Source organism: Crocuta crocuta, unplaced genomic scaffold (genome assembly GCF_008692635.1).
Source record: "Crocuta crocuta isolate KB4526 unplaced genomic scaffold, BGI_CrCroc_1.0 scaffold129, whole genome shotgun sequence".
Classification (NCBI taxonomy): domain Eukaryota; kingdom Metazoa; phylum Chordata; class Mammalia; order Carnivora; family Hyaenidae; genus Crocuta; species Crocuta crocuta.
Genome location: NW_027551571.1, coordinates 13,360,125 through 13,383,980, shown reverse-complemented (window position 1 = coordinate 13,383,980; position 23,856 = coordinate 13,360,125).

The following is a 23,856-nucleotide window of genomic DNA, read 5'->3' as shown; positions in this document are numbered from 1 at the left end:
CCTGTGTGCTGGCTGGTGTCTAAAATTTCCCAGCGACGCCAGGTAATCTGATCTCTTTCTATAAAGTTAATTTCCTAAAAGGCATGTAATTTTACAGGGAGAACCTCCTTTTCTTCTGTGGAATGGAATGGTGGTGCCATTTTCTCTGACAGTATTAGTGGCAGATAGGTACAACTTGAGTTTGGGGTAAGTGAGATGGTTTTAGATCAAATCACTAAGAAAATGTAGGATTTGAATGCAGCAGGGATGGAAATGAGGCAGCTGCTGGTTCTTTCTTCCTGGAGAGTACAGATTTGGTAGTNCCTCTACACACCTACACACACACACACACACACACACACACACACACACGTGTGCACTCATGCCCAAGCCTGACGCAGACATTATTTCCCATGTCCAGCCCAGAGGTTTCCGACAGCTGCGGTGGGGACACCTGTGTGGCTCTGCGTTGTGTCTGCCACACTCACACGCAGGCAGGCCTGGGAAGCATCTGCATAGGTAACAGCAGCCCCGCTCCTACAGGCACAGAGGAAACCTGGACACAAAGCAGGCGTCCTGCCGTACCTGAGAGGGCCTGCTTCATGTCCCTGTGTCTTTCACACAAAGAAACTTATTTACACATTCCCTCTCTTTCTTAATATTCCTGTCTCTTTGTTTTCATAGCTGAGTCATTCTGGAAACTGGAGGGATGAGCTGAGGATGACTCAAAATTAAGTGGCTCTGTCACCGATTCCTTCCCTCCTCCTTCCCTCCCTCCCTTTTTCTTCCTTCCTTCCTCCTTCTCTTCCTTCCTTCCTTCCTTCCTCTCTTTCTTTCTCTCTTTCTCTCTCTTCTTTCCTTCCTCCTTCTCTCCCTTTCTTTCTTTCTTTCTTTCTTTCTTTCTTTCTTTCTTTCTTTCTTTCTTTCTTTCTCTTTCTTTCTCTCTCTCTCTCTCTCTCTCTGTTTCTCTCTCTGTTTCTCTCTCTCCCTCCCTCCCTTCCTCCCTCCTTCCCCCCCTCTGTCCCTCCCTCCTTCCTTCCTTCCTTCCTCCCTCCCTCCCTTCCTTCCTTCCTTCCTCTTTCAGAAACTGCTGTGTGCCAGTCTGTATGGAGATAAACCCACACAGAACTCCAGAGCTGAACTTCAGGACTTCCCTTTCTTTCTTTCTTTCTTTCTTTCTTTCTTTCTTTCTTTCTTTCTTTCTTTCTTTCTTCCTTCCTTCCTTCCTTCCTTCCTTCCTTCCTTCCTTCCTTCCTTCCTCCTTCCTCTCTCCCTCCCTCCCTCCCTTTCCCTCCCTCTCTCCCTCCTCCCTTCCTTCTTTCCTCTTTCAGAAACTCCCATGTGCCAGTCTGTATGGAGACAGCCTCACAGAACTCCAGAGTCCAGTAGGGGAGACACATGTTGCCTCATAATTGCAGTCCAGTGTGGCAAGAATTCTTACATGAGTGCATGGGAAGCCTTCTCAGACACGAAAGAAAAAGCTACAAACTTCCTCTGGCAGAATTTGGGAAGATTTTACGGAGGACATCATACCCGAACTGGGCATTGAAGAATGCACAGGCGCTTGCTGACTGGATGAGTGGGAAAAGGTATAAAGTCACAAGTGAGAAATCATAATGTTTCTTAGAAATGGCAGGTCAGGGAATAAAAAGCAACAGTAAATGATTGCACAGTAGAATTAAAAACCAATAATGGAAAGATATCAGGAAAATTTCACAAATATTTGGAAATTGAACAACAAATGTATAAAAAATTATAAATCAAAAAGCAAATAAAAGCAGAAAAGGAAGAATTTTGAACTGAATCAAAAAAATATATATATATACACAACATATTAAAATTTGCAGGGGGCTCTGTGAGTAGTATTGGGGGAGAACTTAGAGTGTTAAGTATCTATAACAAAAGAGAAGAGTGGTCTTCAGTGAATAAGCTTAGTTTCTACGCTAAGAAGCTAAAAAAAGAGAAGAAATTAAACACAAGTGAGTAGAACAAAGGAAATCAGAGCAGAAGTCTCATATAATTAATATCAGAAAAGCAACAGGAAAAATCAATGAGACCAAAACCTGCCGCCTTGAGAGGAATGATAAAAGCAATAATCTTCAGTCTGACTGGTGAGAAAAAAGGAGAAGACACAAATTATAAATATAAGGAATGAGAAAGGTGGCATTCACCATAGATTCTGCAGATATTAAAAGTATAACTAGGGAAGAATATGAACAGGTTTAGACAATAAAAACACAAACCACCAAATCTCACTCAAGAAAGATTAGATAAATAGCTCTGTATCTATTTTAAAAATTGAATTTATACTTGGAAAAAACCCTCCCTCAAAGAAATCTCCAGGACAAGTTTGTTTCAGTAGTGAATTCTACAAAATGTTTAAGAAAGAAATGTTATAAATTCTGCACATACACTTCCATAAAATTGAAAAGGAGAGAATACTACCAAACTCATTCTAGGAGGCCAGCATTATCTTAATACCACAGCTAGACAGAGATATGACAAGAAAATCACCAACAGAAACTTTCATGAACATATTGTAAAAATTATGAACAAAAATCTAGTGGATTGAATACATCATGACTAAATTAATTTATCTGAGAAATGTAGGGTTGACTTCACATTAGAAAATCAATCAATGTAATTCATCATATTAGCAAACTAAAAAGGAAAAAATTATGATCTCAATAAAAACATTAAAAGCACTAAACAAAAAACTCCAACACCTATTGCTGATAAAAACTCAGTAAACTAGAGACAGAAGGGACCTTCTTTAGTTTGATAAAGGGCGTTAATAAAATAATCCACAGCTATCATCATACTTACTGGTGAAAGACGGTATGCTTTCTCTTTAAAACCAGGAAGAAGACAAAGATGACCACTCTAACCACTTGAGTTAAACTCGGTCTTGGAGATTCTAGCCAGTGCAATAAGGCCTTAAGTGTGGAATATTCTCTATTCTCTACAAAAAGCTAGTAGAACTAATTGAACTTACTAAGGTTGCAGGAAAAAAGATCGACATCCAACGACCAGTTGTATTTCTATATATAAGCAGCAAACAACCTGCAATTTAAAGAAAAAACAATGCCATTCATAAGAGCATATAAATATGAAATGCATGGGGATACACCTGACAAAAGATGTGCAGGACCGTTATCCCGAAAACTACAAAGTGTTGCTGAAACTGAAGACCTTAATCAATGGTGCAGAATGTCTGTTAACATGTCAGGAGACAGCATTGTTAAGATATCAGCTATCTGTAAATTCATCTACTGAGTTAATCCAATCTCAATAGAAACATCAGAAGGGGGACATGGGTGGCTCAGTCCGTTGACTGTCCAAATGTTGATTTCATGTCAGGTCATGACCCCAGGGTTATACTAAGTCATCAAGCCTAGTCTCTGACTCTGTGCTGAGCATGGAGACTCCTTAAAATTCTTTCTCTCTCTCCCCCTGCCCCTCTCCCCCAACAACTGCTTGTGCTCTCTCTCCCTTTAAATAAAAAACAAACCAAAAACAAATAAAAAGAAATATCAGAAGCTGTTCTTGTAGAAACTCACAAGCTGATCCTAAAAATTTTATTATAATGCAAAGGACTTCAAGTAGCCAAAATAGGTTTTTAAAAGAGAAGAATAAGTTTGACAGAGAGAGAATTTGTGTAGAAAAATTATGATGACATTTGTTAATACCAGACCATGAAGAGTATCAAATTACATTTGAATCATTTAAGAATAAGGAATCCACATGAAAACTTGCACACAAATGTTTATAGCAGCTTTATTCATAATTATTGAAACTTGGAAATGGTCAAATGTCCTTTAGTCCATGAAAGGATAAATAATCCAAGGTATATTCAGACAACTAAATACTGTTTAATGATAAAAACAAATTAGCTATCAAGGCATTAAAACACAGGGAAGAAGGTTAAATGAATATTATTAAGTGGAAGAAGCCATTCTGAAAAGACGATATGCTGTATGATTCTAACTCTATGACATTCTGGAAAAGATGAAACTGCAGGAAGTGAAAAGATCAGTGGTTGCCAAGGGTTTTGGGTGGGAGAGGAATGAATTTAATAGGTGGAGCACAGGGGATTTTTAGGGCAGTGCAGCTACTCTCTGTGATCCCAAAAGGTGCACACTGACAGTATGCATTTATCAAAACCAGTGTAGCATGCAAGGCAGAGTGAACCCCAATGTAAACTTTAGTTAAGAACAAAGTATCAATATTGGTTCATGATAGTAACAAAGGTACCACACCAATGCCAGATGTTAATGGAGGAAACTGGGTCTCGGAAGAGAAGGTGAGTGGGAACTGTTTGTACTTTCTTCTTTCCTTTTTTTTTTTTAAAATTTTTAAGTTTATTTATTTTGAGAGAGACAGAGACAGTGAGAGTGGGGGAGGGGCGGAGAGCGAGGGAGACAGAGAATCCCCAGCAGGCTCTGTGCTGCCAGCCAGACCCCAGTGTGGCACTAGAACCCACGAAACCAAAAGATCATGACCAGAGCCGAAACCAAGAGTCAGGGGCGCCTGGGTGGCTTAGTCGGTTAAGCGCCCAGCTTTCGCTTGGGTCATGATCTCGCGGTTCGTGGGTTCGAGCCCCGCGTCGGGCTCTGTGCTGACAGCTAGCTCAGAGCCTGGAGCCTGCTTCGGATTCTATGTCTCCCTCTCTCTCTGACCCTCCGCTGCTCACACTGTCTCTCTCTCTCTCCTAGAAATAAATAAAAATAAAAATAAACAAGCGAAACCAAGAGTCAGACACTTAACGGACTGTGCCACCCAATTTTGTACTTTCTACTCTTTGTACTTTCTACTCAATGTTTCTGTAAACGTGAAACTTCTCTAAAAAATAAAATATATTTTAAAGTTTTATTTTTGGGGCGCCTGTGTGGCTCAGTCGGTAAAGCATCTGACTTCAGCTTGGGTCATGATCTCGTAGGTTCACGAGTTCGAGCCCCGCATTGGGCTCTGTGCTAACAGTTCAGAGCCTGGAGCCTGCTCTGAACTCTGTGACTCCCATTCTCTCTGCCCCTCCCCTGCTCACACTCTGTCTCTCAAAAATAAATAAACATTAAAAAATTGTTTTTAATTTTATTTTTAAATAAACATATTTTTTTTTTTTTACAAATTTAAGGAATCATCTTCAGCAGCGTAGTTGTTCTAATCAGAGCTGTGGGAAATTCAGGTTTTGCAGGAAAGGCTGGAAGGGAAGACCAAAAGCGAGCACGTGAGTTAGGACGTTTTTGCCGGAGTCCGGGAGGAAGGCAGTCAGGGCTTGGGTCGGATGGTGGCGGCAGGAAAGGGAGACAGAATAACGTGAAAAGGCTCTGACGGAAGACTCCCGAGAGCCCGCTGACAGTTGAGCTGTGGCACTGAGGAGAGAAGTCTTTGCATGCTGTGTGGGAAAGAACAGTGGATTAGGTTTGAGAGACTCCTGATCCCGTCTTGGCTCTGACTCCGACATGTTGTATGAGCTCTGGCAAGTGACTTCGTGTTTCTGGATCCTGATAACTGCAGAAATGCCCAGGAGGCATTACTGTGATATAGAGAGTCAGGATCAAACTGTCTAGAAGTGCGCTGTCCAAAACACTAGCCATTAAACTCGTGTGGCTATTACACACTAGAAGTGCAGCTGGACAGAAATGAGATGTGCTGCATGTGTGAAACTTAGTGCAAAAAAGACTCAGAGGAAACAAAATACCTCATCAATAATTTTTATACTGATTACATTATTTGAATTTCACCTGTTTCACATTTTTCCTGTGGCTACTAGAAAATTTCAGTCTATTTTATTTTATTTTAATTTTATTTTATATAGAGAGAGTGTGAGCAGAGGGAGAGAGAGAGAGAAAGAGAAAGAGAGAGAGACAGAAATTGAGAATCTTAAGCAGGCTCTATGACGAGCCCAGAGCCTGATATGGGGCTCAATCCCATGAACCTGGGATCAGGACTTGAGCTGAAATCAAGAGTTGGACGCTCAACTGACTGAGCCACCCAGGTGCCCCGTAATATTTAAAACTACGTGCTTGGCTCACCTGATTTATCTACTGGGTAGCACTGGTTTTGAGCTTCGCCAGATGCTTTCCGTCCAGAACCATTTAAACTTGGCCTGGAGGATGGTCCCCGTTCTCAAAGCCATGCCCCACTCTAGGATATGAGCAGTGAAGGGGAAAGAGGAGTCGGGCAAGATTCCCGGGGTGACCTTGATACAACCTGGGTTTCTCTAGGAGTCACTTTGCCTCCTACGTGAGAGGGTAATGTGGGAGGATCGAGCAAGCCCCAGCCTAGGGTTCACCTCCTAATATTATCACCTTGGGAATTAGGAATTGGACATATGAGTTTGGGGGAGGAGGGCACATTCTCACCATAGCAGAATGGATGTATGGCAACCTGACACTATTCCTGAATAAATTAATAAGGGATGGTAGAAATGCCCATACTCTAAAATGTATTCGTCCCTTTGGCTCTATGAGGATAGTACGGATGAGTGAATTTATAAATTCATTCATTTATATATCAGTCCCAGAGGACACCTATCTACTGTCTACAGCAGGTCAGCGGTGTCCTAACGCCAGACCCAGGCCTCCCTGTGGGTGGGACATGTGTGCTTAGCTCTGTCAGCCTGCCTGTCCTGAGCTAGTTTCATTTGGCATGACTGCTCTTCCCTAGTCGTTGTCATTTACTAACACAACATATCAGTTGGCACCTTAAAAAAAAACCCCAAATACCCTATAAACTTGGTATTCAAAGTGTGTGTGTGAGGACTGGTGGCCTGTGTCACCTGAGAAGCTCAAGCTTCATCCTCAATTCACAAATCAGGATTTGAATTTTACAAGATTCCCCGGTAATTTATATATGACTTCGAAGCACTGCCCTCTAACGCCCTTCACTGGGCTGCTTCTTCGTAACGGCCATTCTGGTCTCCGAAATTCAGCTTTTTCTGTCTCAAATTACATCCCTACATCTGGCCATCAAACTGCTTTCCCTCTCCTCCCCCCATCTGAGAGATGGCTTTTCCTGACCCGCTGCTGACAAATGCTGCGTTACTACCTGGAGATGAAACTTGCAAGGCCGTGTGCATTCAAAGGGAGAAGAAAAGGAAAGAGTTTAAACTTCTTTGTCCACTTAATTTCACATGGGACACATGTGGCTTGTTTTTATTTTCCTAAAGATACCAGTTCCTAATTTCCTAAAGCTATAAGTTGCTGAACAGTAGTTGCCAGTCTTAAAGTTGGACGTAATAGATCAAGATTATAGTTTTGATTTTTGATGTTAAGAAAGTACCTTCCCAAATGCTATAAAAGCTAATTTTTGTGACATTTACAAAACATCTTTACGGGCCACTTGGTGCGCTATTTACCCGGCAACGTCTTGTAGCCCAGAAGACAGGATAGGAAGTCTCTGTCCACTGCCTCCCGCAGACCCCTGCACAGCCAAGGGTAACATACCACAAGGTGAGGTGCCCTGATCTGTACTCTGGGAAAAATGAGCAAGTGGTGAAAACAAACAAACCTATCAGATAATTCAGGTGGTCTTGGCTGGGGATTTCAGCTTGTAATGTGACATTGTTACAATAAACAGATGGGGATGAAGAGAGGCTTGATTGACCTTTTATAGTTTCCAAACGTTCATGAACCTTCTCTAGTCATAAAGAAAGCAACTAATCAGTTTGCTAGTAAGTTTCTTTAAAATATCCACCTCAGGTGCCTGGGTGGCTCAGTCAGTTAAGCGCCTGACTTCACCTCAGGTCATGATTTCGCAGTTCACAAGTTTGAGCCCTGTATTGGGCTCTGAGCTGACAGCTCAGAGTCTGGGGCCTGCTTCGAGTTCTGTGCCTCCCTTTCTCTCTCTCTGCCCCTCCCTGGCTCTCACAGTCTCTCTCTCAAAAATAAATAAACATTAATTTTTTTTTTTTAATTTTCCACCTTATTATGAAAGAATTTGAGTTTCAGACTAAGAAATTCAAATGCTGGGTTCAGCATGTACTAGTCCTTTGAATTTGGATAACTCAGTTTCCTCATCTGTAAAACATGGGGCTTCATAACTAATATGTAAAATAGTCATTTTGGAGAATATGGATGCAAACTCTCCAGCACACAGTTGGGAATCAATAGCTGGTAGTTTTTCTTACCCAGCTTCTAGGAGAATGCTTAGTAGAGAATGCTTAGTAGAGTAAAGGTGCAAAAAGTATTTGTTGAATTCGCTCTCTCCTGAACTCATCTTCATATGTTGAGGGACAGATACGGTAATAATCTGGGGTAAAGGTCTTCTCTTGGAAACTTGATTTAGGAGTTAATTTATATAAGCAGTCCCCAGGTTAAGAATGGACCTTGTTTACTGTCCGTAAGACAGATTTTAGAGTGACATTTCAGGAACACAATGAGTCAAATAGGCATGCACGGACGTTCCTGAGATAGCCACGGTGTTTCTCGGAGGTGATTTCTGGTTCCAACCTAAAACTCCAGAGGAAAAACATATCTGGTTCCTTCCCGTGGAGGCAGTAGCTGTGAGCCCAGGTCACATCTCTTTATTCATCAAGATCTGGGGGAAAGTGTCTCTGCCCTCGGCATGGAGCAAGTCAGACCTTTATCAGCACAGGACATTTGCGTGTTTGGTGTTCATATTCCAGGTAAGTTGCTGTACGACAGAAGAGCTGGTGTGCTGTGGCACTTGGAAGTTGGATATGGTGTACACGAGCGGGTTTGGGATAATGTGTTATAGGCAGGTTAGTGTAGGGATGAGGGAAGAGGGCTCAAAAGAGAATATCATGCCTGAACCAACAGGAAGTCTGTTGTCAGCCTGTAACAAGTCAGGGACCCAAGTAAAGACCTAGTAAGCCAGGTTCCTGTTTTTGAGATTTAAGCAAGCACTCTCTTATGGCCTTGAATGATCTAGAATGACCCCTCCACCTGGGGTGCTAGAAGGAGCTTAGTATATTATATTCTATGTATATTCAGGTATACTCATGGAAAATGCTAGGATGCGTGCTCCAGGGAAGCCCCTGCTTATTAAAGAAGAAAATCCCTTCCCCTTCCATGCATCTTGCATCTTTACCTTAACCTCCCTATACCAACCTTTACCTTAACCTCCCTATACCAACCTTTACCTTAATCTCCCTATACCAACCTTTACCTTAACCTCCCTATACCAACCTTTACCTTAACCTCCCTATAAGTAGACAAGACCCAAACCTCCTGGGGGGCTCCCTCTTAGAGTCTGCTGGCATTCCAGTCTTGAGTGTAAACTTTTGCTTTTCAATAAACTTATTATTGCTTTCACCTGCCTGGCTTGTCTGTGAATTCTTTCTCAGTCAAAGCCAAGAGCCGGGGTCGCGGGTCCTGAGTCAAGGTCTCATTCTCACCTTTCTGGAGACATCCTCAGATCTTACGTGGTAACAAAAGGACCAGAAAAGCAATACAGCTGACCTCATGAGTGATGACTTTGAGTAAACACTTAATATTTATTTTATGTGCTTACATATTCTCTTAAGCATTCTTAATAACCTCATTCAAATAGTGCTCATTATTAAGGTTTAGAACACTGACTGATATATTTTAGGTTCCCTCTGTGGTAATAACATTTTTTAAAGTTTATTTATTTATTTTGAGATGGAGAGAGAGAGAGAGAGGGCATGCATGAGTGAGGGATGCACAGAGAGAGGAGAGAGAGAGAGAGAGAGAATCTCAAGTGGGATCTGCACTGATCCCCTCCACATGGGGCTTGAACCCACAAACCATGAGATCATGACCTGAGCCTGAAATCAAGAGTCCAGTACTTAATGGACGGAGTCACCCAGGTGGCTGGTAAAGGAAATTTGTGAAGATAACCTTTATGGTTGAATGCAAGTGGGCCTTGAGCATGAAGGAGAGACATACTAAAAGTCCTTGACCTAATTCTTACAGGTGGCACTAAAAATGAGGCTCATGATTGAAAAATATATATTTCTAAATTGGTGATAATCTCCACTTACCTTCCTTTACAATGATAAAATGGGAACATTATTCAAACCACAGATTTTTTTTTCTCAAAGAACTTATCAGATTGTTGGTTTTTTTCTGTTTTCAGTGCTTTATAATGGACACTTATTTTTTTCTCCTTGGGTAGCTCTGCTCTGCTCCTTGAAAAGGTGAGTGATATTAGAAAATTATAAAATGTATTTTACACAGATATTTTGGTACGATCAAAAGGCAATTTCTTCAGGGGTGCCTGCGTGGCTCAGTCAGTTAAGCGTCTAACTTCGGCTCCTGTCATGATCTCACAGTTCATGAGTTCAAGCCCTTCATTGGGCTCTATGCTGACAGCTCAGAGCCTGGAGGCTGCTTTGGATTCTGTGTCTCCTCCTCTTTCCCTGCTTATGATCTGTGTGTGTCTCTCTCAAAAATAAAATAAACATAAAAAAACCAAGATGCACTTGAGTATCACTACACTATTCCAATTTGGTGATGGGTGTGACATTTATTCCTGTCAGGGTCAGAGATGCCTGAGGTGGCTCAGGTGAGAAGGGAGAATAACCTATGACTAACCACTAATTAGTTCTACTATTTGAAAAATTAGTATCTCAGGGTTTGGTGTGTTCGTTTCCTAATCTGAGTAAAATCTGCTTTCCAGCTCTGACTTCTAAGTAAGAGGTAACTTTGTAAATTCAATTCCAATAAACTCAGTTTTAAATCATCACAGTGAAAGCATCAGGCCATGCAGCTTCATGAAACTTTCAACCTGATAGTCGTTTTTCTAAATGGGGGCCTTTTTAAAATGCTAATTACACCATCACTATTCTGTAGGTGAAGCCTGGGGTGACAGAGTTCCACAACTTTGCCATATGCATATATCATAGGTGTTCAGCAGCTAATTGAGACATGTGTCCATGCAGATGGGGACACTGATGACATTGCTCTGTGCTTGCTCCAGGCAATCGTAGATAGTAGTCACACAATTAATAATCTTCAGGATATCATCAGTTGGTCATTTTGCATATGCTTGTGCTAGTCCGACGTGTCACATGCAGCTCACAAGCTAAAGTGGCTCCATGAGCCCTAAGCTGTATGTCCAGGACCTGCACACTGCCCATCTCACCTCCCCCTACCTCCTAGCCCCCTGTTCCTATACTAATATATCCCTTAAAAAGTATATCCAGTAAAACCTTGGTTTGTGAGCATAATTCATTCTGGAAACATGCTTGTAATCCAAAGCACTTATATATCAAAGCGAATTTCATGAACCACTGGCTCAGTTGTGACATTTGGCATCATGCACTACTCGTATTGCAAGACATTGCTCATTTATCAGGTTCAAGTGTATTAGAAATGTTTGCTCATCTTGCAGAACATTCACAGATGTTACTCACAATCCACGATTTTACTCTAGTGTGATTTTTGTTGTTGCATAGTTTTAAAAACATGTATCACGTGTTATGTAATCTTTTGAGATTTACTTTTCACTCAATTATATACTGCTATGATTTACTCATATTATTGTATATAGGTATAGTTCATTCTTGTTAACAGCTGTAAAATATTCCCTTGTGTAAATATACCATAGTTTATTTATCCATTGTACTGTTAAAGAGCCTGTAACATTTCCCATTTTCAATCTTATAAATAGTGCTGTTAATGAACATTCTTATATTTGTCTCCAGCACATATTTAAAAGTAACTAATATATATACACACACGCTCACATACACATAAATAGAATTGCTGCATAGTAAGAGATTTTAATGTTAGGTCTTACAGGATCACAACAACTTGTCTTCCAAATTGGCTGTAGCCATCAGCAATATGAAATGGATTCCGTTGTTCATATTCTCTCAGATACTTGACATTGATTTTTGTCATTGGTTCTAAGCTGTTATTGTGATCTAGATGTGCATTATCCTCATCCCTAATCAAATCAAATGTATTCTCATATATTCATTGGTCACCTGTAACTCCTCTTTTGTAACATACCTATTCATGTCTTTTGTTTATTGGGGGATTTTTTTTTTGGTAGAAGTTCTATATTTTTGTGCTTATGCTAACATCAGTTTGGTTACAATATAGTCTCCTAGTTTATATTTCAATGTTTTACTTTTTTAAATAGTTGTTTACTTTATTTATTTATTTATTTATTTATTTAGAGAGAATGCACATGAATGGGGGTGGGGCCGAGAGAAAGGGAGAGAGAGAATTCCAAGCAGGCTTCACACTGTCAACGCAGAGCCCAGTGTGAGGCTCAATCCCACAAACCACGAGATCATGACCTGAGCCAAAATTAAGAGTTATATGTTTAACCGGCTGAGCCACCCCAGTGCCACTAACATTTTTCTCTTTTAAAAAGTATTTTATCATAAACAGACATTTTAATTTTAATGTAAACAAATTTCTCAAGTTTTTATTATTAGCTCCTTTAGCATTTTAAGAATTCCTTCCTACGCAAAGATTAGACGGATAGTTTTCATGTTATGCCAGTTGTGTTAATTCATTTATTACCATGTTATACATGTAAGTCATTGAAAATGTGTAAGACCCTGTCCTCAGGAAGCTCTCACCCCAGTGGAGAAATAGATCCATGAACAGATAATTATGTGGAACGTGGTAAGTGCTGTTATATCACGTAGGCCACTTAGGCAGAACCCACCCCCTTAAGGGAAGATTCTGTAGATATCTTAATGTAATTTCATTCACATCTGCCCCCTGAACTCGACTGAAGCAGCTGGGAGCATCTAATCTACTCATTTGTCTATGAAAATGTTTGAATACCGTAGAAGAATTTGTTAAGAATGAGTCATGCACAGCTGATTATAAGACACATTTTGTGTGTCTGGTTTTTTGTGAGTTTGAAAATAAGTTCACTCTTCTACTCCAGCGAAAATTCTAGTGTAAGTATTTGAATTAGAAAGCTGCAACTGGTGACGGCCCAAACTGGATGGTCTTTGGTATGTGCTATTTGCTCTCATTCCAGTGAACTATGTGTTTGTTTGATTGGATGTCTACTTCTTGCCTCGTCTCAGGACACTTATGACCAGTCACACCGAATCCTGAGCTTTTGCCAATGCACTTCATCAAAGTGTAGCTTCTGAGTATGTAGCCAGTTATCCACTGATATCCACGAATGGCTTTCATTTCAAGTATGCTCTGTAAAATGCAAGCTGCCTTTTTTCTTAGTAAAATGACTGTGATGCTCTATCTTTTCACCTCCCTAATCTCAGAATTCTCCAAATTGTTTGAGTACTCTCTGGTGCCTTCTACAGATTGATCTCATATGTTATGTCTGAGGGGAGGAGAATGCTTAACATCACCTGTAGTAGGATGTTCCACTTCTTGACTTAAATTGGATCTGAAAATTGATGCCCATGGCGCAGGAAAAAAATACACATGATGGTACAACTTTGAAATACCATTAAACCTACTCTAGCTAGCAAAATCTCTAGCATTATATGCCACCATATCACATCTGAATATCCTTTGTATGATACTGGGAGGGGCTAAGCACAGCTTAAGTAGAACAAGGGAAAGGCTTGCCTAACCCACATAGAGTAGTCAGAGAAAGTGGCTGGGAAGGTATGAATTTTAAAGGATCAGTAAGAATTAGCTTGATGAAGAAGAGGAAGATAATACAACACAGGGCAACTATGGTGGAAAAGACTCTGGAGCCTTAAAAATGGCTCATTTCTCTTTGTGGCTCAGAAGATATTGATATCATCACCCAATTAAAATCCTCAATGTAGCATATTAGCTCCTTCGTATGCACGGGGATCCTGCCACCATCACCATTACGACTGGAAACCACGATGGGGGGTGGTATACGCAAATATGATTTCATATACACTCATTCAAAGTGACATTTATATCAAAATAGATCATTTCACACAAAGGGCAAAACTTAGCCACAAATTGTGTGCCAAGAGGGTGGTTTTCCAAAAAACTCCCAAAGGTCTCTTTCCTTACCAAGGGCAAAGTGTTCAAATTCAGGATCTTGCCACATGTTTCCATTCGAGCACATGGCAAAAAGGTTTGTCTGCAATGTGGAACTTGTTAAGGGGGGAAGTCCTTCCTGATAGAGATCAAGAAGTCTGCTTAAATTTGCTTAGTGGTAGAATGGTTTGTAATCCATTCATGCTTGTGAGTATAATGCCTTTATAATTACTTGTAAGTAGATTGAGAGCCTCCAGAATCAACTCCAGGGAAAAGGCTGTTTATCTGATGCTTAGATGTCAGCTAAACACTCCAGACAATATAGCCATTCCTTATCCATGCCATTGAGTTGTGTTTTACATATACATCATCTTAATTTTGCTGCTTTGATTGCGAAAATATTATTTTGCCTGTCTATGGGATAGGGGTCAAGGACCATAAAAGGGTTACTTTTGAGAAATGGCTTCATGGTCTTTATGGACAATAACATCAAGACCAACCACCACTAAAATACAAACACCATCACGGCCATCCCAGATGCTATGTTGTATAGATGAGATGCACTAGGTTTTGCTATGGTAACAAACAACCCCAAATCTCAGTGGTTTAAGACAAGAAAATTTAATTTCTCTCTCATAGAAGTTCACTGTGCAGAATTTTCCAAGGCAGCTGTCCTCCATGTGTTGGCTCAACATTCCAGAGTACTTGAATCTTACGGCACTTCCATATCAACACACACTTTCATTATCTCTTGGGCAGGATGAGAACTTGATGGTCCCACACTGACAATTTAATGCACATAACCCTTTCTGTCCATGACCCATTGGTAAGANTGCTCATCCCCCCCCTCCCCCCTCCCCCCAGAGGCAGGCTGGGTTGGGAACTTTAATTCTCCACTGTGCCGAGAAGGGGAGGAAATTAGATAAAGAGAAGTATTGGGGCGCCTGGGTGGCTTAGTCGGTTAAGCGTCCGACTTTCGCTTAGNAAATTAAAAAAAAAAAATTAAAAAAAAAATAAAAAAATAAAAAAATAAAAAAAAGAGAGAAGTATTCACAGTCTACTTTAATGTGAATTTTTTCCCCAAACGTGTAAAGCAGCCTTGTGGAGCAAGAATTAATGTTCTCCTTTTAAATATAAGAGGTAATATAGAGTAAGTGCCTGGGAGCATGGATTTGCAGTAAGTCTTGGATCCCCCAACACATGATCCGTGGGAGCTCAGGCAAAATAGAATCTCTAATATAATCTGTTTCATTTTCTTTTTTACATTTTTGATACACTGGGATGCAATTACCTACCTTATAGAGACGTGTTGAGGTTGAAATGCAGTAAACAAAATGGACTGCATGATCTGTACATGTGCTGATCTACATGTGTATCAAGCTAAACATGAGTTCACACTGACCTCTCCAATTCTAATCCATTACCAAGTGGATCACTGCAGATTCCCTTGCTTATCTGCAGCCTCCCACTCCAACAGTGGGAAATCTGGTTCCCACCATTATCATCCATTACTTCATTGTTCAGTTCCAATATGGAATTGTTAACCCGTATCCCCATGGGCACAGTTTTGTCAGCTAGACTACAGTGCGCATGTGCAGTTCCTTTTAGTTTAGCTTTACGGATGCTACTTATTTCCGGAGTTACTGAGCTCAGGCCCGTTTTCTCCCACTCTCTTCATTCAGTGAAATTACCTCTCTTGTCAGTCTATGTTCTGTCCTAGTACTACTCCCCCATAACAAACTAAGTGTTTTTAAATTTTTTTAACGTTTATTTATTTTTGAGAGAGAGTGCAAGCCGGGGAGGGGCAGAGAGAGGGCAAAAGAGAGAGAATCCCAAGCAGGCCACTCACTGTCAGTACAGAGCCTGACTGGGGGCTTGAACCCATGAAATGTGAGATCATGACCCGAGCTGAAATCAAGAGTTGGATGCTTAACCAACTGAGCCATCTGGGCACCCCAAAATGTTTTTAAATTCATGTGTATTCAAACTCACTATTTGTGCTGTAAACTTTGGTGGGTTTGACAAATACATAATAACATGTACCTACTATTACCTTTATCATAGAGACTGGTTTCCATTGTCTGAAAAAAATCCCTTCTGCCTTATCTATTTAATACTCTCCCCTTCCTAAACACCTGGCAGCCAGTGGTGCGTTTACCCATCAGTATAGCTTGTGTTTTTCAAAATCTCATGTAATTGGAATCCTACAGTAGGTCACCTACCAGACTGGCTGGTTTCACTAGTTGATCACTGGATTGTATGGAAAGACCACGCTTAGCTTAGCTTTGTGAGATACTGTCAAACTGTTTTCCCAAGAAGTTTAACATTTTCATTCCTTTCCAGCAATGCGTGAGAGCTCTTAGGACTCTGAATGTTCACCAGAAACTGGTGCTGTTGGTTTTTGGATCCTGTAGAGTAATCTCATTTTTGTTTTAATTTGTATTTCCCTGATGACACATGATGTTGAGCATCTTTTCATATGCTTATTTGCTCTAGGTAAATCTTTGTTGTTGTTTTTTTTTAATTGTTGAGTTTTAAGAGTTCTTTGCATATTTTGAATGCAAGTCTTTTATCAGAACGTGTTTTGTGAATATTTTCCTTCCACTTTGCGGCTTTTTGATTCTCTCAACAATTGTATTTTGTAGGGCAGAACTTTTAAATTTTAATGATGACAAGCATCTGTTTTTCCTTTCATGGATTGTACTTTTGGTTGTATATCTCTTTGCCAAACCCAAGGGTACACAGATATTCTAAACTATTCTCTTTTAGACGTTTTATAGCCTTGCATTTTTTCCTATAGGTATATGATCGATTCTGAGCCATTTTTTGTGTGTGTGAAGTTTAAGATGTGTCTAGATTCTTTTCCCCTCCCCTCTGCAATTTTAAATAGTTATTATCCATTTTCCCAGTTCTCTCTTAGGCTATTTGTCTTTACGTACTAAACTGAAAGAGGTTTGATATACTCTCAGTATTATTCCTTTATCAGTTACATGTTTTGTAAATATGTTCTCCCAGCCTGTGGTCTGTGGCTTGCTTTTACAATTTGTCTTGGTTTCTTTATTGAATATATACATTAGCACAGTGCTATTCATATATACAATTTTAAAATATCATTCACATTTTATTTTATTGAACATGGTAAACCTGCATACAGAAATTTTAAGTTTAACTTTAGAGCTGACAAAGTAATCAATCTTGTCCTTAATAATTAGATTTTTATCTTATTTATGAAATTCTTTCCTATTTTGAGGAAAAATTACTTCCTTCTATTATAGTCTAAATTTAAGTTTTTTAAAAATTTACTTTAAAGTGTTACTGCACATGATATTTACGTTAAAATATGAGCTACAGATTTAATTCTGTATTTTCCCCTTATGGATAAGCATTTGTCCAAACAATATTTATTGCCTAGTCTCTGATTTTCTTGTTGATTTATGTTGTTACCTCTGAAGTACGCAAAGTTCGCTTTCTTTTCTGTTTCTTTGGTCCTTCCCTTTATCAATAAACTTACCTTATATTTATATGAAATAAATTCAAAAGTTTGAAATAGTAGTAGGGTGAGTTTTGACATTCTCCTTTAAATTTGTCTTGACTCTCCTTGGTATTTTAAAATCCAATATTGATTTTTGCTTATCAAATTCCATTAAAAGACATGTTGGATTTTTTTTGAATTGCATTCAATTTGTAAGTTAATATGAATAGAATTACCATATTTTGGATTTGGAATATTCCCACCGATAAATATTGTATATCTGCCCACATATTTTGATATTTCTGATATTCTTTAATAATAATTATTTTTTCCTTTAGCATGTACTTCATTAAAATGGTTCCTGAATATCTTACATTTGTGGCTATTATGAATGTATATGTATTTTTTATTGCATTTCTAAACTGTTTCTGGCATATAAGAAATTTATCAATTTATATATATTTCTCTTGTAACTAGCTAATTTGATTTACTCTTTTATCAGTTCCAATACTCTAGTGATTTTTTCAATTCAATCATAATGACATTTTTTCTTTAATAATCTTATTTTTTTTTAATGTATTGTAGTATTTGTTAGGACCACCAGTGCAATTTTGAATAGAAACGGTAATTTCTCCTTACAATGCTATTAGTCTTGCCTTACATAGTTTTTGCCTTACATGGTTTTATGCTCCATTCTTAGGTGCTACATTGACACCTTATTGATATGTAATGTTCTTCTTTTCCCTGATTTTCTTCTTGCTTTGGAATAGACTTTGTCTGAAATTAATATATCCACTCCTGCTTTCTTTTGATTTGTGGTAGCATGATAAATTCCCTCCCCCATCAATTTAGTTTTAATCTATATGTGTCTTTATAATTAAAGTGGGTTTATTTGTTTGTTTAAATGTTTATTTACTTATTTTTGAGAGAGAGAGAGAGAGAGAGAGAGCATGAGTGGGGAAGGGGCAGAGAGAGGGAGAGAGAGAATCCCAAGCAGGTTCCATGCTATCAGCACAGAGCCCAATGTAGGGCTCAAAATCATGAACTATGAGATCATGACCCGAGCAGAAATCAAGAGTCCGATGCTTAACTGACTGGACCACCCAGGCACCCCTAAAATGGGTTTCTTATGGACTGCATATGGTTAGGTCTTGTGTTTTGATACTCTCTGATAGTCTGCTTTGAATTCCTGCATTCAAAACATTGACATCCAAAGTGATTACTGATATAGTTAGATGAGTCTTGACCATATTTGTTATGGTTTTCTTTTTGTGGACCTTGTTTTTTTGTTCCTATTTTTGTCTTCCATTCTTTTCCTGCCTCTTGTGGTTTTATTTTAACATTTTGTATAATTCCATTTTCTCTCCTTTCTTAACATACTCTAGAAGGGAATCAAGGTTGTCCTAGCCTTGTAAAAACAAGTTTTAGAGAATTCCTTCTTTTATCATTCTCTGAAACAGTTTGTGTAAGACAGGCCTTTTTTGTTGCTTGAAAGTTTAGTAAAAGTTGTCTATAAAACTGTCTGAGCCTGATGGTGTTGATATTCACATTTGTTGAGAAGGCCAGGGTATGAAAAGATAGGGATGGTGAGATGGATTTTTTAACTCTCAATTTAATTTATTTAATAAGAATTTTGTTTATCTATTTTTTGTTTGATTATAAACAATAACTTATTAATTTTTTAATAAAATTGTTCATTGCATCTAGTTTTCAAATTTAATGGCAAATGACTATTTCTAACATTCTGTAAAAATCAGAAAGCCTCCACTGTAACTATTGTTATATTCCCTTTTGAATTTGACTAGTTTTGTGATGACTTTCAAAGAATGTTTTCATTTATTTTATTCTATTTTATCTTATTTATATTATTTCCTTTTCCAACTTTTTTTTTACATTTTTATTCATTTTTGAGAGACAAAGTATGAGCAGGGGAGGGACAGAGAAAGAAGGAGACACAGAATCTGAAGCAGGCTCTAGGCTCTGAGCTGTCAGCACAGAGCCCTACGTGGGGCTTGAACCCATGAACTGCAAGATCATGACCTGAGCCAAAGTCGGACATTTAACCTACTGAGCCACACAGGTGTCCCTCCAACTTTCTTTAGGTTACCTTAAATTTCATATTTAGGATATAGGTTTCAAATCCTTATTGTTTGTATAAATATGAAATATATACATTTGCAGAAGTGTATATTCATGTGTGCAGATTGTACATCCCTGTAAGTACTGCTTTAGTTGCATTCCACAGGTTTTATATGTGATTTTTTTCAGCCTTATTTTGTTAATTCACTTTTTATTTCTTTTTTTTAATATTTTTATTTATTTCTAGGAGAGAGAGAGCGTGAGCAGGGGAGGGTCAGAGAGAGAGGGAGTCACAGACTGAAACAGGCTTCAGGCTCTGAGCTAGCTGTCAGCACAGAGCCCGACGCGGGGCTCGAACCCACGAATCGCGAGATCATGACCTAAGCGAAAGTCGGACGCTTAACCGACTAAGCCACCCAGGCGCCCCGTTCACTTTTTATTTCTGACAACTGGTTATTTCTTTTTCTTGTGAGTTCTCTTATATATTTTAAACACTTTTCTGTTGGCAATGTTTTATTCGTGGAAAAAACCCATTTTAGGTCAGTCTACCACTGTGTTGTTGGAATTGGGAGACAAATATAAGTTTAGATTTGATAATGACTTCTTTTTGGTACTAATATTGAACTTTCTGAAAAATAAAAATAAGATCTGTTAAGTCAAAGAGAAGTGAATGAACTTATAGGCAGGGATGTTTATAAGGTTTTTAAATTAAGTGTTTAATTTTTTAATGTATATTTTTTTGAGAGAGAGAGCTCAAGGGGGGGGCAAAGGGAGAGCGGGATAGAGGATCTGAAGCAGGCTCTGCACTGATAGAAACGGGGCTTAAACTCACAAATCATGAGATCATGACCTGAGTCGAAGTATGACCCTCAACTGTTTGAGCCACCCGGGTGCCCCATCGAGTGTTTAATTTTAACTCCAATGTAGTTAGCGTACAGTGTTATGTTAATTTAAGCTGTACAATATAATGATTCAACAGATCTATACATTACTCAGTGCTCATTATGAAAAGTGTACTCTTTAATCCCCGTCACCTATTTCACCCATCCCCCCACCTACCTCCTTTCTGGTTGTTCTCTATAGTTAAAAATTTGTTTATTGGTTTCTCCCTTTCTTTTTTCCTTGCTTGTTTGTCTTGTTTCTTAAATTCCATATGTGAGTAAAATCATACGGTGTTTGTCTTTCTCTGACTTATTTTGCGTAGTATTACAGTCTAACTCTATCCATCTTGTTGCAAATGGCAAGATTTCATTCTTTTTTATGGCTGACTAATATTCCATTATGCATATATACCACATCTTCATTAGCCATCCATCTATCAGTGGACAGTTGGGCTGCTTCCATCATTTGGCTGTTGTAAATAATGCTGCAATAGACATAGGGACACATGTATGCCTTTGAATTGGTGTTTTTGTATTTTGAGGGTAAATGCCCACTAGTGTGATTACTGGATTGTAGGGTAGTTTTATTTTTAACTTTTTAAAGAAACTCCATATGGTTTTCCTCAGTGGCTGCACCAGTTTATAATCCCACCAACAGTGCAAAAAAAAGTTCCCCTTTCTCCACATCCTTGCCAACACCTGTTGTTTCTTGTGTTGATTTTAGCCATTTTGACAGGTATGAAATGGTATCTCATTGTCATTTTTGGTTTGTATTTCTCTGATAATGAGTGATGTTGAGTATCTTTTCAATGTGTCTGTTGGCCATCTGGATGTCTTCTTTGGAGAAATGTCTGTTTATGTCTTCTGCTCATTTTTATATTGGCTTGTTTTTTGGGGGTAGGCGTGTTAAGTTGTATCAGTTTATTATATATTTTGGATACTAACCCTTTATCAGATATGTCATTTGAAAATATCTTCTCCCATTAAGTAGGTGCCCATTAAGTTATTGATTGTTTCCTTCACTGTGCAGAAGCTTTTTATTTTGATATAGTCCCAAGAGTTTATTTTTTATTTTATTTCCCTTGCCTCAGGAGATATAGCTAGAAAAATGTTGCTATGGCCAATGTCAGAGAAATTACCGTCTGTGCTCTCTTCTAGGATTTTTATGATTCCAGGTTTCATATTTAGGTCTTTAGTCCATTTTGAGCTTATTTTTGTGTATGGTATATGAAAGTGGTCCAGTTTCATTCCTTTGCATATATCTATCTAGTTTTCCAGACATTATTTGTTGAAGAGACTCTTTTTTCCATTGTATATTCTTTCTTCCTTTGTTGAAGATTAATTGACTATAGAATTATGGGCTTATTTCTGGGTTTTCTATTCTGTTCCATTGACCTATGTGTCTGTTTTTGTGCCAGTACCAAACTGTTCTGAATACTACAGCTTTGTAATATAACTTAAAGTCTGGAATTTTGATACTTTCAGTTTTGTTTTCCTTTTCCAAGACTGCTTTTGGCTATTCAGGCTCTTTTGTTGTTTCATGCAAATTTTTGTATTGTTCTAGTTCTGTGAAAAATGCCCTTTGTATTTTTATAGGGATTGTATTAAATCTGGAGATTTTGGGGGCACCTGGGTGGCTCAGTCGGTTGAGTGTCCAACTTTAGCTCAGGTCATGATCACGGTTCATGGGTTTGAGCCCTGTATCAGGCTGACAGCTCATAGCCTGGAGCCTGCTTTGGATTCTTCTTCTCTCTCTGCCCCTCCCCGACTCATGCACTGTCTCACTCTGTCTCTCAAAAATAAAAAACAAGGAAAAAATAGTTTTTAATTTTAAAAAATCTGGAGATCGCTTTGGGTAATATTAACATTTTAACGATATTTGTTATTTCATCCCATGACCATGGAATATCTTTCCATTTTTTTGTGTCATCTTCAATTTCTATCATTAGTATTTTCATTTTCAGAGTACAGGTCTTTCACCTCTTTGATTAAATTTATTCCTAGACATTTTACTATTTTTAGTGCAATTATAAGTGGGATTATTTTGATATTTATAAGTTTTAATGATAATTCTAAAGCAGAAGTCAAATTGAAAATAGAATAAAATAAAATAGAATTTTATTTTCTTCAACTATAAACTGCAAACGAGTAATTCTCAGTAGTAAGTCTTTACTACTTCATAGTCTTAAAGTGAAATGAGACTACTAGGAGAAACACTTTAAAAAGTAAGCACTGTGTTAGAACATGGCTTATGGAAGTTCCAATTTCCAAGTGTTCAGACTCAGATATAATGGGATGTATGTGAATGTGTGTTAGGTAGACCATACAGCCCTATATACATCGTGCTGATCATTATGTGTAAGTACCTATGTGTAAGAAGAGCTATATAAATTTTTTAGGCTTTTATAGTCTAACCAAATTAGTACATTTCTAACATGTGGTGAGCACATTAAATATTCAATTAGATGACATTAAAGATTGAATACCTGGAAAGCATTGAGGTTGAAGGGAATGAAGAGCTTAGTGTGTGAAAGGTATCTATAAAGTTTCAGTCTTCTCTCTTTAAGTATTATTTCAAGGCATCATGTTTTAAAGGGCTCCACCACATCCTTCTCTGTAATTGTTTTCTGTTATTAGATTTCTTTTTATTTTAAAAATTATATCATTATATCACATCATTGTATTTTTGGGAAATAGGCAATATATAAGTGATTCATTAAAAGTATTAATACAACCCAACATATGTACATAGAATAATAGAATGTAGACTTTTAAATTTCTCTTCTTAAATTGAGAAATGTACCACTAGATATTCAAATGTTTTAATTAAATTTTAAACCATAGCTGTCTTTGTTTCTTGAGTTCAAAGTCCTCTTAAAACTGAATTCTTTTCGGGGAGCCTGGGTGGCTTAGTCGNACTGAATTCTTTTCATATGGATGATCCAATTGAGATAGTTACTTCAGTCCATTTTGATGCTTAGAAATTATTATATCCAGAATCAGATGTGTACTTATGATTTCTTTATATGTTGATATTATCATTTCCAAAATAGGAACACACTGGTAATTTGTTTCCTTGACAGTAACTCATAAACATCCTTCTATTTATTCTACTGTGTTCCTACATTTGGGCTCAATTTAGTAAGTACTTCATATTACATACCCTTTATTATAAGGTATAAAAAGTGCATATTTACATGTAGTCTAACTATTCATGAATTCATCCATTTACTATTAAACAAGGGTAGAAAACTTGTTATTCTCGGAGGTCTGCCCCTAGTCATGTATCCTACATGATGCCTGTACTAGTCATGTAGGCTTACAGAAACCTCTCTTTTGAGTACCTGAAGTGTCTCCTTGGGCTCTGAGCACACCTGCCCAACCCCCTCTTCTGTATGACTTGGCAATTTCCACCTGCATGTGCTGCATCCCACCTAAATCCATGGAAAGGAAGGTTGAAAATTTTAGGCTGATAGCCCCGTGTGAGACCTAAAATAGCAAATACTTGCATATGTAGGTGAGGAGTGTCTCCCTGCTATCTCTGAGACTTGGA